At 35.6% G+C, this 17,432-nt stretch overlaps 1 protein-coding gene and 1 pseudogene across 7 annotated transcripts in view; both read right to left on the bottom strand.

The window, feature by feature from the left end:
* The window catches only part of ERC1 (ELKS/RAB6-interacting/CAST family member 1), a 370,818-nt gene that overhangs the window by 63,982 nt on the left and 289,404 nt on the right, over positions 1-17,432 (bottom strand). The gene's annotated exons all lie outside the window — the stretch shown is intronic.
* On the bottom strand, positions 5,950-6,339 carry LOC114039549 (annotated as a pseudogene).

The raw sequence follows: 17,432 nt of genomic DNA, 5'->3' as shown, positions 1-17,432 counted from the left end.
ACAGACACACCTAAATTGGGTAGGGAATTTGATAAGAAATTATTTTTATTTAATTTTTTTTCTGCACCTTTATGCCTGAATAATTTCCCATCTACTTCCCATGTCTTACAAGAAAGATAATTAGAATAATGAGTGACCCCGTATTAACTTAAATTAAAGCAGCATAAAAATACTTTTGTGAGATGAGAAAACTTTACAATTTATAATTATTCAATATTGTAAGGAATGAAGGTCATTCAAGACAATTAAGATTGAGCGGTATGCACCAAAACTGATTAAATTAGATAATAGCATTAAGATGCTACAGGGGAAATATTTTAAGATTTACAGATCTGCACATATTTTTGTACCACCTTTTCCTTATTCTAGTAAGAATCCTTATTCTATCCTTATTCTATCTTAGAGACTAAACATTTTTTTTTTCCTAACGGCATATTAAATTGTTATAGATGTTGAGATGTCGGACATGCATCCATCTTCAAGGCTGTGCTCTAGGGTGACATTCTGTGATATCTAGGACATTATAGATAATTTTTCTCTTATGTGTACTGCTACGTGATACATGAAAGTATATTATAAAGTAAATCTTGAAAAAGGGAGGGAAATGGACTTGCCCAGAAAGTTTGTAAAGAGTAAGAAAACATCTGCATTTCATTCATTTGGCTAAGAAAGCTGTCCACATCAATCTAATAAAATGTGCCAACAACAATATGCTTTTCTCTGTCATTTTTTTTAAGAATGCAAAGGAGCTTATCTTTAATGCTTGGTATTTAAAGAAACTTAAAATATTCATGAAAGAAATCTGAATCCGTTTTTGAGAAGAATATAAAGTACTTCTTATATATACACATGCAAATCTTAATGGAAATGCTGATCAGAACAGAATGCTGATCTGGACAAAAATAAGTTATTGGATTCAAGTAAGAAGATGGAGAGGTTCTTAAAAGATGAGGTAGTGTGGTGAAGTAGAAAGATAGCAGCCATGGGAGTCAGCACTGGTTCTGTGTTCAAATGCCAGATCAGCCACTTTGTGCCCAAGGCCACTTGCCTTGGGCAAGTCATTTAACCTCTACCAGTTTCAGTACCTGCATCTACAAAATGAGCCAGTAGTACTAGACTGGTCTCTAAGAAAGATCCCTTCCAGCTCTAAATCTATGATCCTATATTCTCCCCCTTTCCATTTCTAAAATGCCACTCTCAAAGATAAGCTTGAGGATATTCAAAATGTACTTTTTACTGCCATGAGAAATTTCATTGCCCTAGATATTTTGTCACTTGAAACATTAACTTATTCAGATTGATAAGTTCCTTAGCATTTTTCAATTCCACAAAAGGAAAAGATAACCTCAAAAGTTGTGACCAGGAAAAGGGCAGTCAAATATAGAGGAAAGGAAATCTGAATAACACAAAACTATTCCGTACCCGTGGGAAAACATATGAGGGAATGGAATAATGTGTTCCAAAGAACAAGGGAACTCAAAAAGCAGCTCAAGATGACCTACCCTGCAAATCTGAGCCTAATCACTAATGAAAAAAAGATGCATATTTAATATAAAAAGAGGCATTCAAAACATTCCTAGAAAGAAACCAGACCTGAAGAAAGCATTTGCTTCTCAAACGCTCCAGACGACAGAAATACAAGAAGGGTAACCAGATACAGCAACCAAGGATGACAACAACACTAAATGATAACAAAGAGACCAGTAAGAGATATTTTTTTCTAAATATACAAGAGGAGACAAGGGTGGAAGTAGAAGCCAGATTTAGAAATGGTGCAGAAACAGGATTGAAACATTGACTAACCTTCATGACACTGTTTATAGGTGAATCAATTTTTTTGGAGGATTAGATTGTAAAATGGGAGGACGCCTAAAAGGGGGCAGGGGAGTTAGAAAATAGAGGGCAACATGCGATATGCCCTAATAAAGTCAACGGTTAGGGAAGGGAAGGGAAAATAACTCTGTAATCTCTCAGGAAGAAGAGGGCCTAGAGGAAAATGGGTGAGGAGACAAAGGGGAAGATAGAAAAAAGGGAGAAATCAGGTTTCAGTGGTGGGAGGAAGTACCATTGATGAATGCACATATGGGATAAGAGAGATGGATAGATGAGTATGATTTGCAGGGATCTGATGCTGCAATAATACTGCCTCAAAAGAAGAGAAATCAATGCAGGGTGGGAGGAAAGAAGGTGGAAATGACATCCAGAAGAGTGGGAGGGCATGGTCCCAGGGAAGAGATTTCGAGGCAAATAGGAAAAAAAAATTAACAAGTAGAGGACAAAGGTCAATAATGACTTGCACAATAAGAAACACAGGAAGAATACTATCACAGGGCAATATCCTCTCTATCTTCTACAAAAATTGTTATTTCCAAGAGTGAAATACAACAGACAAAAAGGGGGCTGCGGAAGGATGTACAAGATAATAATAGAAACTGTTTAGAGGAATAGATAGGTAGCTTAAAAGCTTTAATTTCATAAGAAAGAAAGAGAATAAAAGACTAAAGGGCCATCAGTCAAAGAATAAAAGTCTAGTAGAGACAGAAAGGAAAGATAAATAATTAAGAGAATGAGGGAAAGAATTTGTTTTTAGAAAAAGGTACAGAAAATGAATTAAGAAAGTAATAAAAAATAAACTGAAGAGGAGACGGGGGATTTTACTTAACTACTTAACTAAGAGGGGGAAAAAAGAGAGGCAGAATTAAATAACTCGATAAAAGCAATAAAAAGAAATGAACAAAATGAAACAAAGCTCCAAAACCAGGGAAAGTTGTAATAGATGGGTGGAGTTGTCTTCAGGGTAAAGGGAAAACGACTAGCGGGAACAGGGCTAATTTAAAATAGATTAAACTAAAATAACTCAATATGTTGTATTTATAGTGAAAGAAGGGAAAATCCTAATTTGGAGGGAAAAAAACCACAAGATAATAATATCAAAAAATGGAGGAAAACATTAACCCAACTCTCAACTTTAAATGTGAAGGATTAAGTGACACAATAAAATGAAAGAGAATGACAGATAGATAGGGTAAGAAAACAAAACCCCATAACTCTTGCTCACAAGAAATACATTAAACAAATAAGACATACACAAAGTAAAAATAAGCAACTAAAAAAACTTATTATACATTAGATGAATCAAAAAAGCAGTAGCTGAAATCATGCTATCAGAGTAAAAACACTCAAAATACAAAAGAAAGATAAACATAAACAAAAAATGTCAGTATTAAACTTAAATGCTCTAAATGCCTTAGCATTTAAACCCATAAAGGAAACATTAACTGAACTACAAGAATACATACATGGTAACATAATAATGGTAGGACATTTCAAATTCCCCCTTTGGTTTTGGATAAGTCTAACACAAAGATGAATAAAAGGGCAAAAACAGAACTGAACAAAACATCGTAGGAAAACCACTTTGGCAGCTAAGTGGAAGTATGCTGGAGCAGTGCTTCTTGAACTGTGGATTGCAATCCCCTATGGGGTTGTGTAACTGAATGTGAGGGTCTCCAAAAATGTGGCAATAGTAAGAGGTTTCTGAATGTGAAATGATCAAAAATTAATTCAAAATCAAACACATAATGAATCTGAGGTGTTTCTGGCAGCACTTGCCTGTGTTTTATCACACAACTTCACTGCAGCCTTGTTCTAAACACTCAACATGCACACTCTGCACTGCACATGCCGTCATGCCATGTAAACACCTCGGCTCAGATTCAAGACTCTTGTATGTTATGAATTGCAGTGTTTTTACTGTACATACAAAATCATTAAACAAATTTTGGCTTGGGATTTGGACAGAATTTTCAATAATTTCTGAAATGGACCTAAACATACTTCTGCCATTTTGTACCATGTATTTACGTGAAGCAGCATTCTCAGCACTGACGATCATAAAATTAAAATATCGATCAACTCTGAAAAACTTTGAAGATGCTCTGCGTCACACAGTATAAAATATTCTGCCATGATTTAATCCTTTATATAAAAATAAACAAACACATCCATCTCATTAGTATGCAAATTTGCTTTCATCTTTAATAAATGGTAAATAAATACCAAAGAATTGTTTTAAAAGAAATTTCTTTATAATTTATCATGAGTACATGTATACTGATTCATGTATACAGGTATACCTGTATACATGATTTGTATACCTATTTTATATACCTATATACCTGGGGTCATACTTGAGAGTAGGGAGAAACTTGTGCCAGGAAGGCCAACTGAAAGGCTACTGCCAGTATTCCGAGAATGAGATGATGAGAGCCTGCATCGGAGTAGCGGCTGTGAGAGTTGAGATAAGGCTACATATAAGAGATGCAAAGGTAAAATTAACAGACTTCAACAACAAATTGGATTATAAAGAGTGGAAGAGTGAGGGTCAAGGATATCTCCTAGCTGTGAGCCTGAGTGACTGGGAGAATGGTGGTGGTTTAAACAGTAATAGAGAATTCGTAATAAGGGAAGATTTTTGGGAAAAGATAATAAGCTCCGTTTTGGCCATGTTGAATTTGAGAGGTGTAAAAGGTAGATGGCGATATGAGACTGCTGCTCAAGAAAGAGGTCAGAGCTAGATTAAATAAATATGTGCATAGAGATGACAACTGAACCAGCGGGAGCTGGTGAGATTGACAAGTGAGATGATAAAGAGGAGAAAGAAGGGAGCCCAGGACAGAGCCTTGGGGGACACTTGTATTTAGTGGGGCTGACCTGCACGAAGATCCAAGAAGGGAAACTAAGAAGCAGTCAGACATACAGAAGGAGAATCTAGGAGAAGAAGGTGATCAACAGTGTCAAAAGCTGCAAAGCAGTAAAGATTTTAAGAAAAGTGTTTTATAAATCTTAAACAGGCCATTAATATTAATAAATGTTAATGAGGGTAAGCATCCATCAATATTTCCTTCTGATTCCTTCCATGCTATAGAAGTGAACCTTGGTTCAAAATTAACAAAATAATAATGATACTGCAAGTCATTCCCCAATCAATAAATGGTCAAAGGATATGAACAGTCAGTTTTCAGATGAAGAAATTAAAGCCATCTATAGTCATATGAAAAAAATGCTCTAAAATCACTATTGATTAGAACAATGCATACCCAAACAACCCTGAAGTACCATATCATACCTATCAGATTGGTTAACAAGACAAAACAGGAAAATGATAAATGTTGGAGAAGATGTGGGAAAATTGGAACACTAATACTAATGTTGGTAGAGTTGTGAACTGATCCAACCATTCTAGAGAGCAATTTGGAACTATGCCGAAAGGGCTATAAAAGTGTGCATACCCTTTGACCCAGTAATACTATTTCTAGGGCTGTATCCCAAAGATATTATATAAATGGGAAAAGGACCCACATGTACAAAATTTTTTTTTATTTTGGTTTGTTTATTTAAATGAAGATTTACATTAAATAGTTTTTATATATTTTAACATACCTTCACTATTACTTTCTATTTGCCTCTAGTCTTAAAAAGCCAGAAAAATGCCTGGGAGAAAGCTAAGTTTTCATTAAAAAAATGTGAAAATAGTTCCATGGGCTGATGTACAATTCCAAGTTTAGCAACACTTGGGAGTCCTAAAATAAGAGATAATATCAATTCTATGTTATAACACAATATCCAAACCTTAGCATAGGCCTGTGCACTAGTGGAAGCTGGAGATCAAGACAATTAAATGAGCCATTCCTAAATATCCAGGAAATGTATTTGTTGTTATTGACACAATAAATAAATAAGAAGGTGCCATTACTAGGCTATGATTATCTGAAACAATGTCTGCCACCTGAACCAAAGGTATATTATATCTCAGGAAGATTTTTTTTAAAGTGTTAAGGGTGACAAAATAAATGATACGGTTCCCATAAAAGCAAAGCCTCAGTCAATGCATTCTTAAGAGAAGCCTGGACACTGAGGGGACGCACACTCTGACTTGGCAATGGTGACTCACTGGCTGAGCAGAGTCTGCAATGCTTCATGCATGCGTTCTTTCCGTTCCAGTGACACCTTCTGTCCAAGGTGGGCCAAGCAGTCTTCTATTGAGCTCTCTGGGTTAACAGGGCTGAATACCAGAGACGTATGGCAGTCAAAGCCTGTGCTGGTGAAAGCTGAAGAAATTTCTTCATTCAGAGACCTCGGCTTGTCTTCAATTTCAGACTTAACTTTCAATAGAAGCTCTTGATCCAAAAGTTGTAAAGGTGTAGATAGCTGGACCCCTTTAGCTGAGAAAAGATCCTGTTCTTGTGGCTTCTCCCTTGAAAGGAGTCCCAGGTAACTGAGAACAACACATTTCATTTCATAGTGAAATCCTACAGGCACAGCAACAGAAGATGCCATTAGGCTGGCTGGCAAAGTTCCACAAAATTCCAGCACGAGGGGACTATTCCTCTGGTAAATACGAAAATGCTGGCCCTGGTGCCGGGGGAGAAAGAGAAGGAGGAGAAGAAAGAGGAGGGAGGGGAGGTGGTGGCAATGGCGGCAGCAGGAGGTCCTTAGACAGTCGCACAGCTATGGCATCCACTGGCCCAACCCATGACCCTAATCTACCCTACAAAAATATTTATAGCAACTCTTTTTGTGGTGGCCAAGAATTGGAAATTGAGGGAATGCTCATCAATTGGGGAATGGCTGAACAAGCTGTGGTATATAAATGTAACAGAATACTATTGTTCCATAACAAATGATGAGCAGGCTGATTTCAGAAAAACCTGTAAAGACTTACATGAACTGATGCTGAGTGAAATGAGCAGAACCAGGAGAGCATCGTACACAGTAACAACCACACTGTGCAATGACTAACTTTGATAGACTTACCTCTTCTTAGCAATGCAAGGATCTAAGACAACTCCAAAAGATTCATGATGGAAAATGCTATCCATATCCAGAAAAAGAACTATGGAGTCTGAATGCAGATCGAAGGATACTATTTGCTTTTTTCCTCCTTCTTTCTCATGGTTCCTCCCATTGGTTCTAATTCTTCTTTGCAATATGACCAATGTGAAAATATGTTTAATGTGAATGTATATGGAAAGTTTATATCAGATTGCACGTCGTTTTGGGGTGGGGGGGGAGAGGAGGGGGAACAAAATTTGGAACTCAAAATCTTATGGAAGTGAATGTTGAAAACTAAAAATAAATAAATTGACTAATAATAATGATACTGATTTGCTTATCTTCATCAAGAATCCCCTTATAAACTTGAACAATTTCTCAGTGACTTTAATGGAGCTCCTTTATATCTACGCTGAGGATTAACAAAGCTTATTTAGAATAGTATGCAGAACCAGAAACTTTAGGACTCAGATTTCTTTTTGGAAAAATGAGGGGCAGCTAGGTGGTGCAGTGGATAGAGTACCGGCCCTGGATTCAGGAGGACCTGAGCTAAAATTTGGTCTCAGACACATAACACTCACTAGCTGTGTGACTCTGGGCAAGTTACTTAACCCCATTGCCTAGCCAAAAAAAAAAAAAAAAAGAAAAATGAGAGGAAAAAAAAAGCACACAGTTGTTCCTTGACATTTGCAGGGGTTAGGGGTGCAGGATGCCTGTGAATGTGAAAAACTACAAATAATAAGGGCCCACACCAAGCCTTTATTTTTAATAATTCTGTTCATATTTATTTAACACACAAATCAAATAAAACAACACACTGCACCCATAAAAAAAGTTGCAGTTTCTATGTGAGGGAGATTAAGATCTCACACACTATGCAGAGTCTTTACGGATCCAGGTGTAGCTGCAGCAACTACTTTACGGAGGATTTCCTTCTCCAAGAAAAAGTGCAAGATACGGAGAAAATCACATGACTGACCCTGGAAGGTAGAGAGACTAAGAGGAGGTGTTAACAGGGACAATGTGTAGCCTGTGGTTCTTTAGCACACTAGACTTTTAACAAAATTTAACTGTTTATAATAAATTTATGGATGTATGCTTATGGTAGTAAATGATAAAAGAGATCAATAACATATCGTATTTATGCATTTAAGACTTACTAAAAAGTTTTGAGGTTTCTTTATACACATACCTCATGTGTGATTTCTGCAGTACGCTGTAAATCTCCAAAAAATTCCAATTTAATTATCAGTGGTCAATCCACAAATAATCAACACCTTCAACGTCGAGGGATGACTATACTGTAATACTTTCTAGAAAGTTAACTAAGACTAGAATCAATACAAGTACCACATTCTAACACAAATTTTAAAGGCATTCTCTCTATATGTCAGAAAGGAATGAACACATATGGATCCTACCACTAGTTTTTAGTGTGACAGTGTTACATTATCCACAGAATCAAAGTCCATTAAAGGAATAATAATAATTATGATGATAATAATAATAATAACAACTAGCATTTATATAGCATTGTAAGGTTTACAAAGCACTTTACATGTTACCTCAATTGATTATAGCTGATAATAGCTTTTGATCATTATTTATTTTATGAACCAATATGTACTCATTTAGCTTTATGAGAAAAGGTCACAACTGCCTGGTCTTTCTGTCATTTATTTAAAATACCTGGAGAGTAATTTTTATCATTACCACCACCACCACCACCACCACCACTATCATCATCATGATCATCAATTAGAGAGGCAGAAAGATATTACAGTGACTACATTTGAAGTTAAGGCACTTATCCTAAAGGAAATATGCTACTTAGGCAAAGCTAACTCTAGTTATCATGTAGATCTGACACTTCCTTATAACATTATGGGTAGATGCACATCCTCTAACAATTCTGAACGTAAGAGGATAGCAGTCCTTAATTTGTTGTTCCCTTCAACTATATATCAAACATAAAAACATACTCAGAGTTTATAAACTGACATTTTTATTCGAGTTCTTATTCTACTCTACTTGAATGCTTGTTTTGTTTTGTTTTGTTTTTTATGGGCAGAATCCCCTATTCAACAAGTCCAACATGGTTTGTTTTGGAATTTAGGTATAAATACTGAATGCCAGAGCTACAAAGTCATTTTTAAATGAAGTCATGAACTTAGGATTCCTAGGAATTAAATATCTTGAAAGCCAGAGGGTTTGTTCCTTTGGCTTTCTTGCTAACACAACTTCCCTATATTCACTTGATTTGAAGTTCACCAAAACAGATCGAGGTACAGGCTTCATTTTACATCCCTATCACAGCCACCACATCACCTTGTCTACCCCTTCTTATAAATCTGAAACAACTTCTTCCCAGATTCAATTTAATAATGTTTGCAAGCTATATTGATTTTCCAAGAAAATGCAAAAATCATGGCGTGAACAAACCAGAAAACGTGAGGTCATATTTGCTGTATCCAACTGTACATAAAAGAGAATTTAAACAGAAAGACATGAAATAAAATGTCAGGCTAAAATTCCTCTATACCTCGGAGAAGAAAGTTGTCCTACTTGTGATTTCATCTGGAGAGAAGAGTTTTATGCAAAAATGTCATTTTCAAGGATTTCGTCACAACAAACTTTAGCTACAACTCCCCCCTCCGCCAAGGTTCCCCCAAGGAACCTTAAATTTTGGTATTCCGTATGTATACTATAATTTAATGCTCCCGATTTTTTCTAAAGTTAGAAAATGAGACTAATGAAAAGAAGGATAGAAGAAAATGGTGATTAAAAAATGGAGGTACAACCTTCAGATTGAGAGAAAGTCATTCTTAGCTTAGAATATCAGACAGCTGAAAAATAGTTTAGCTGCCTTTGTGGTCAGACCTTAGGAAGCACTGCAGTCTATTCTTGTAACAAAAGCTACATGCCAGTAATAACATACAGAACATGTATTTTCACCTACTACTAGGAAAGAGTTACCTAGGTCTTAGAGACACAGATATTCTTAATTCTGACCTTAAGTTTTGGAACTGCAAGAACTTGCTACTACTAAGAACAAAACTAGTCAGAAGACCTCCATTATCTACAGTGTGTTATCCTGTGAAAGCTTTTTGGAGATAATGAGACACAATGGGAAAGCACCAGGAGGGAAGGTGTCAAAGAGCAGCTTGACTGTTCATAACCATTACAATGAGCAAAGACTAAAATGAAGAAAACCCGAATATCACAAAGTAGACTAGTAAGTTTTAGTCTGACAGTTTCATGACAAGTTCTTACATTCTGGAGGCCATCTGAATCTTGGTCAGGCCTGAAAGTAGTGAAGAGATTAGACAGACGAAGATAGCATTTTAGTTTTTGCAAGCATTCAACTTTGGCCATGGTGATATCATAGCCAGTTTGTATATCCCTACTCTAAAGGACAAAAAGGGAAGCTATGTTATATGGCTCAGAGTAGTTTATGGATTTGCCGCAGTTTTAGGGTACGTAGAATATCATATCGATCATGTTATTATATATAGATTACATAGATTCAGAAGAGCCACTTACTGCATATTTATCAAATGTGCACTTAACTGATTAACAACTTCAACTACTGGTGTCAATAACATGGATTCCAGTGAGGCCTCCTATAGCCAGAAGAGATATGAGGAAACTATCAAGGAAATTAGTACTTACAGTAAGAAAATAAATTATAACTTCAGCATGGTAGTCTTTGTGCCAATTTCAGGTTGGAATAGTGACACCATGCTGAGGCCAAGCACAAATATGCCTCCAAGATGTCTACAAGATTGGTGGTCTTCATACTATATCTGTTGGCCATGAGGAGACTGGTGTTCTAAAACTAGGCATGGTGGTGACCTCTGCCCCAGTTAATATTACAGCTAAAGTAAAGTGTAGAGTACTATATTCCAAATGGCAAAATATAGAGGCTCACAATCAAGAATTATTTACCTGCCAAAACTAAATATAATTTTACTGGAAAAAATTGACCTTTAATGAAATAGAGGACATCTAAACATTTCTGATTAAAAAAGAAACCCAGAGATGATGAGAAATGCTGAAACCTAAAGTACATGAATCAAAGAAACCAAGAAAGGTAAATATGTCTAAGCAATTGAAAAGGACTATATGATGTGGAAGTGCTTGTATTGTAAGAGAGGGAGAATATCTCCTCAGAATCTCAATGTCTTCAACGGTCATAAAGGGAGTTAAATAAGAAAGAGGTCCTCAGATTAAATTTTTTTAAATGGTTTGAGAAGTTTATTAAAAAAAAAAGGGAGAGAAAAAAGAAATTCATTAGGGAAGAAAGACGGAGAAAAGAGGCTAGAATTTGCTTTTTCATGTAATCAAAGTATATGAGAGTAAGAACATACAAAAACCTGGAAAATGGGTTGGAGGTAGTTGTGGTCACAAAAACTTCACTTTTATCTAAACAAAAAAAAAAGAGTTTATTTAAACAGAATCTGTAGCAGAAATACATTAAACTCAAAAGGGAAGTAGTCACAAACTGGGAGAGGAGGAAGAGAGCATTAAGAAGGAAGGATTAAATTATAAGCAAAACTAGTTCCAAATTAGGAGGATAGAATATGAAAGTGGGATTTTGGGGAAAAAAGGGTAAAAAAAATCTCGTGTTTAGCAATTTGGGGAGGGGAAGAAAAAAAGGGCAGTGGAATGGAAGCATAACACATTCATTATGAATCATTAGTGTTAAGCATCCTCCTTTCTCATCACTCTCTTCTTTATGAAAAAGAGAAATAAGGAGAAGAGGGAAGTAAATAAACATTATTGATTATAACAATGAACATAAATGGTATGAGTTCACCTAACAAAACAGAGGAGAAAAGAACGAAATAGAAAGAAGAGTCCTAGGGGCAGCTAGGTGGTGCAGTGGATACAGCACTCGTCCTGAAGTCAGGAGGACCTGAGTTCAAATCTGGCCTCAGACCAAACACTTGACACTTGCTAGCTGTGTGACCCTGGGCAGGTCACTTAACCCCAATTGCCTAAAAAAAAAAAAAAAAAGAAAGAAAGAAAGAAGAGTCCAACAATATTTTGTTTAACTGAAACATCTTTTAACTCACAGAATTAAGAAGGGGTAGAATGAGGGCCTCAACAGGCTCGAAGATCTCTTCTAGCTCTAAATTCATGATCCTGTTCAGTAAATAAAGTCTACTTCTTTCCCTTTGGCTTCAAGCATCAAAGGGGCTAGAAAAATCTACTATATTTTTGAGGTGAACAGGGAATAACAATCATCATCTCATGCAAGACGACAGTAAAACAGATGTGATTAAAAGATAAACAAGGAAACTACGTTATGCTTAAAGGCATTATAGACAATGCGTTAATATAAATACTATATATGCCATGGATGGGATAACATTTAAATACTTAGAGGAAAAGTTAACTGATTTATAGGAAGAAATAGAGAGTAAAACCTGGAAACTTCAATGTATATTTTACACACACACACACACGTATATATGTGTATGTATTTATAGGCATAAGTCTAATAAAAAACTAAACAAGAAAGTTAAAAATCTGAATATAGTTTTATACATACATACATATATATATATATATATATATATATATATGGAGAGAGAGAGAGAGAGAGTGTTTATATAGAGTTAGATATGATAGATTTCTGGCAATTAGTTAATAGGAATCAAAGCAGTATATGTATTTCTCAGCTATGCACAGGACCTTTATAGAAACTGACTATATTCAGGCATAAAAACTTCACAAGTAAATGCAAAAAGAGGAGAAATAATGAGCTCATCCTTCGTTAACCACAATACAAATTACATCCAATAAAAGGAATTTATTAAAAATTATTTGGACAATAAATGACAATCCTAAGAAAATTCTTAAATTAAAGAACAAATCATTTTGAAAATATGTAATTTCAAAAAAGAAAATTGTAACAATGAGACAACATACTAAGACTTTTGGGATGCAGACAAAGTAATCCACGGGGAAAATTTTATATCTCTAAACATTTTCATCAATAAAAGAAGAAAAGATTAATTGAACATGTAATTTTTTTACAAGCAACAAATAAAAAACTTGACTAAACATGAAATTAAAAATTTTGAAAATAAAAAACCCATTAAATAGAATAAGAATAAGCAAAACCTTCCTTCATAGGAGAAAAAGTTATCTAGCTAGGTATAGTGGAATACACTAATTCCTGCTATTTTCACACCTTTAAAATCAACTACTAGGAGAGGTTGAGAATGGTGGATTGCCTGAGTTCAAAAATTTTGAGCTGTACTATGGCTAAAACCCAACTGAATATCTGACTAGGTTTGGCACTAATAAAGTGAGTTACCAGGAGAAAATGACAACCAGGCTGCCAACAAAGGGGTGAACAAACAATACAGATTGGAAAAATGGAGCAGGTTAATACTTCTTTAACATTCGGGAGTAGGATTGCATTCATGACCCCTCATGGTGCTTCCAGTCTGAGAGAGTTATGGAGATTTAGTTTAAAAAAAAAAACAGTTATCTACTTAACACCAAGAGTCCCCATTATGTGCAGTAGAGAAACAACAGAGACCTTTTCATTAAGATCAAAGTGAAACAACGAAATCCATTACTACTACTTCTATTTGAAATGTTACCTATAAGAAATAATAAAAAGAAAAAGACATAGAGAAGAAACAAAACTATTGCTTTCTACAGATAATATGATAGTCTCCTTCTTAGAGAATCTTTGTGAGTCAACTAAAAAAACTAATTGAAACTATTGAGAGCTTTAGAAAAGTAGCAGAACATAAAATAAATGCATACAAATCATAAGTTTTTCCATAAATGACCAACAAAACTCCATAGTAAGAGACAGAAAGAGAAATTCCTTTTAAAGTAACTATTGAATTTAGAGATCACCTACCCAAGGCACACATAGGAAATCTATGAACACAACTATAACACTTTTTACAGAAATACATACCTAAATAATTGCAGAAATATTAATTGTTCATGGCAAGGCTATGCCAATGAAATAAAAATGATACCTAAATTAATTTATTTACTCAAAGCCACAGCAACTAAGGAATGTTACCTTAAAGAATAAGAAGCAGTTCCAGATCTCACACTATACCACAAAGCAGAAATTGTCAAAACTAGCATTGGTTAAAAAATAGAAAAGTTGATCAGTGGAACAGTTTAGGCACATAATACTCTAATTTATTTTTGTTGTTGTTTAGTCATTTCAGTTGTGCCTGACTCTGTGTGTTCTTTTTGGAAGGTTTTCTTGGCAGATACTGAAGTGGTTTGCCATTTCCTTCTCCAGCTCTTTTTACAGATAAGGAAACTGAGGCATACAGGGTTAAGTGACTTGCCCAGGGTCACACAACCAGTAAGTTTCTGAGGTCAGATATGAACTCAGGAAGAAGAATCTTCCTGATTTCAGGTCAGGCATTCTATCCACTGCACCACCTAGCTGCCCTAGTTATTTATTATTATTTTTTAACAAGGACTATCTGTTTAAAGTAGCTCAATGAAGGGCATATAGGAGAGGCAATAACTTCAATGATAAGAACTAGGTAGGTGAGGTGACTTGCAAACCTATCTTTTTCTGTTTCATCTATACTTAACAGAATCCATAGACCAAGGACAGCAAATATAGGAAACAATGATATAAATCATGAAATACTGACAGAGAAAGAAGAAGAAGAGGAGATAGGGGACCTCAGACACAGAAACAGGAAACACATACTGACTTATTTGCCTCTAGAAGATTGGAGAGAGATTGGGTAAGCCCAATCAAAACTTTATAAATTCCCCAGGGCATCATAAAAGTCAACAGTATGACAATAGGAGGGGTAAGTCAAGTCTGATGCTAGATAAAGAGCAAAGGAAGAAGTATATTCAAATATCTGGAATTGAAAGACAAAAGAGAGGGACAAAGGAAAACCGAGCTGATCCTGTTTTTCAACCTCAGGACTTTAATTATTGTAATCAAGAAGAATTCATCTAAAATTAATCTATGTTTCTGTGGGATCCAGAAGAGAGCTGAGACACTGAATGAAGAGGATTTTGGTTTTATCACAAGATACAAATATGTCTGCTTTCATAAAGAAAATATTTCTAAAAAAGTGTTGCAAACATTATATACATTTATTTTTTCTCCTCCTTTTCCTCTCCCTTCTCTGTTATTAGAATTAGTAATTAACAGGAGGCTCAAAAAGGTAAGTGACTTTCCAAAACTGCATTAGCTACTGACAAAACTAGGATAAGAACACATTTTCCCTGAAAACATATATCAAGCTGTCAATAAACTACAATTTTCAAAGTCCCCTATATGTACCAGTCATTGGGTTAGGTATTTGGAATACAAATATAATACATAGGTGAACTGATGAGAGATACAGAAAAATATCTTTTTTATAGTTTGTTAATAAGAATAAAATTAATTCTCTTGACAAAGAATTGTGCACAATGTTGTCTATTTCTGGATTATTAGCTGTGATTTTTCCTTCTCATTTTAAATCGATAATTTTGTTTTCCAGTCTCTTCCCTTTTATTTAGTAGCATACTGATTTTAATCAAAAGATTAAAAAACAGAATATAAAGGTAATTCCTATTTAAAAAAAAACCCAACTGATCTTTTCTAGAACCATTAGGGAGAGATAATGGAAGAATAATCAAACTACCTGAAAATCGCAACTTAAAAAGCCCCCCAGACCTGGATGCCATATTCCAAAAAACCATAAATGCAAACTGCCTACATATATTAAAATGGGAAGGCAAAAATGAAATTGGAAAGAATTTACTGATCACTTCCTGAAAGAAACCTGAAAATGGAAATTCTCAGGAATATCATAGCCAAAGTCCAGAACCAAGTCAAAGAAAAAAACACAGCAAGGAGTTAGAAATAAAAAGTTCAAATACCAAGGAATTACAGTTAGCATCACACAAGGCATGGTTGCCTCTACTATAAATCAGAAAAGAGTTTAGAATACCGTATTCCAAAAGGGCTTTCCTGAAGTAGTTATATTAATGTTAGGCAAACTGACTTCTGTTCAGGCAACTGTCTTGGAAGGAAGTCCAAGACCTGTATATTTCCTGTCTCTCTCCTGAGCTCCAGTCTCTCATCATGAATTGTTGATGGGACATTTTGAACTGGATTATCTTGCAGCTGTGTCAAACCCAACATATCCAAAACAGAACTCACTATTTTTCCACTCAAGTCACTCCTCTTCCAAACTTTCTTATTACTGATGAGGGTACCATTATCCTTCCATTCACCTAAGTTCACAAACTGTGTAATTCTCAACTCACTCACCATATACAAGCAATTATCAAATCTAGTTGTCTCTGCATCCTTGCTTATGTCCCCTGTTCTCCATTCACAAAGATACCACCCTAGTACTTCTTACCTAATCCAAGTAGTTTTGTAGTCCAGTAGTCCACTGTTTTGGCCAGAAACCCTGAGGGTCTTTCCTCTCCTAGATCTATTTTATTTTTTAAAGAAGCCATTCTTCGCCTCATTTTTTTTAAGCCTTAATCACTGAATGGGCGCTGTCTCAGTCAAACTGAGACCTGTTAAAGACCTTATCTTGAAAAGGTCAAGGTCCCATAGGCCATATCCGTTGTTCTGGTCCATATCTGGCCACTGGACCCAGATGGCTCAGGAGGAGAAAGTGAGGCTGGTGACTTTGCACAGCTCTCCCTCATTTAAATCCAATTTACTTGCACGTCATGGCATCACCTCCCTGACGTCATGGTCCTCTCTGAGGATGAAGGACAAACAGTAACTGCAATATACTCCTAATTGATCTCCCTACCTCAAATCTTTCCACATTTCAATCTATCTTTCGTTTATCTGCTAACATGGTTCTCCTAAAGCATGGGTCAAATCATGTGACATATATACACCTTTCCACTGAATAAATTCCAATGGGCCCCTATTAAGCCCATAATCAAATATAAATTCCCCTCGTTGGCATTCATATCTTTTAACAATCTGGTCACTTCCTATATCAAGCGGGATCAAATTAGCTAATATAAGTTCTTTGCAAATCTTAAAGTGTTCTATAAATGCTAGCTATCATTATTATTATCTTTCTAGTCTTCTTCCATATCACACATATGAACAAACTTTGCAATGTGGTGATACTGGTCTACTTGCTGTTATACACACTTAACAACCTGTTTCCCATCTCTGTGCCCTTGCATTGGCTGTTTCCCATGCATAAATGCACTCTCCTCACCTCTGCCTGTCAGAATTGGAGGGTGGAACATTATACTCTGCCTTCCTTTAGAGAGGGTTCATAATCTTTCTGGTAACTCCATTTTCCATTGGCATCTCTTGCTTTGCTTCAAATCCATGGAAAACTGTGCCCTAATGCTGGGTACTGCCTGGTGCCTACCTCCCCCACTTCCCTTTTGTATGTCTTCCCCCATTAGATTATAAGCTCCTTGGAAGGCAGGGACTGTTTCTCTTTCTTATTTGTATTTTCTTATTTTGTATCCAGCCCTTAGCAGTGTCTGGCACAGAGTAGGAACTTAATAAATGCTTACTAAATTGAATTGAATTAAACTCCCAAAGGGAAAAAAAAACCAGGACTAGATGGATTTACAAATGAATTCTAGTA

The sequence above is a fragment of the Vombatus ursinus genome, unplaced genomic scaffold, assembly GCF_900497805.2.
Source record: "Vombatus ursinus unplaced genomic scaffold, bare-nosed wombat genome assembly UNPS02012082.1, whole genome shotgun sequence".
In the NCBI taxonomy this organism is placed as follows: Eukaryota; Metazoa; Chordata; class Mammalia; order Diprotodontia; family Vombatidae; genus Vombatus; species Vombatus ursinus.
This window is presented reverse-complemented; position numbering and strand designations above follow the sequence as displayed.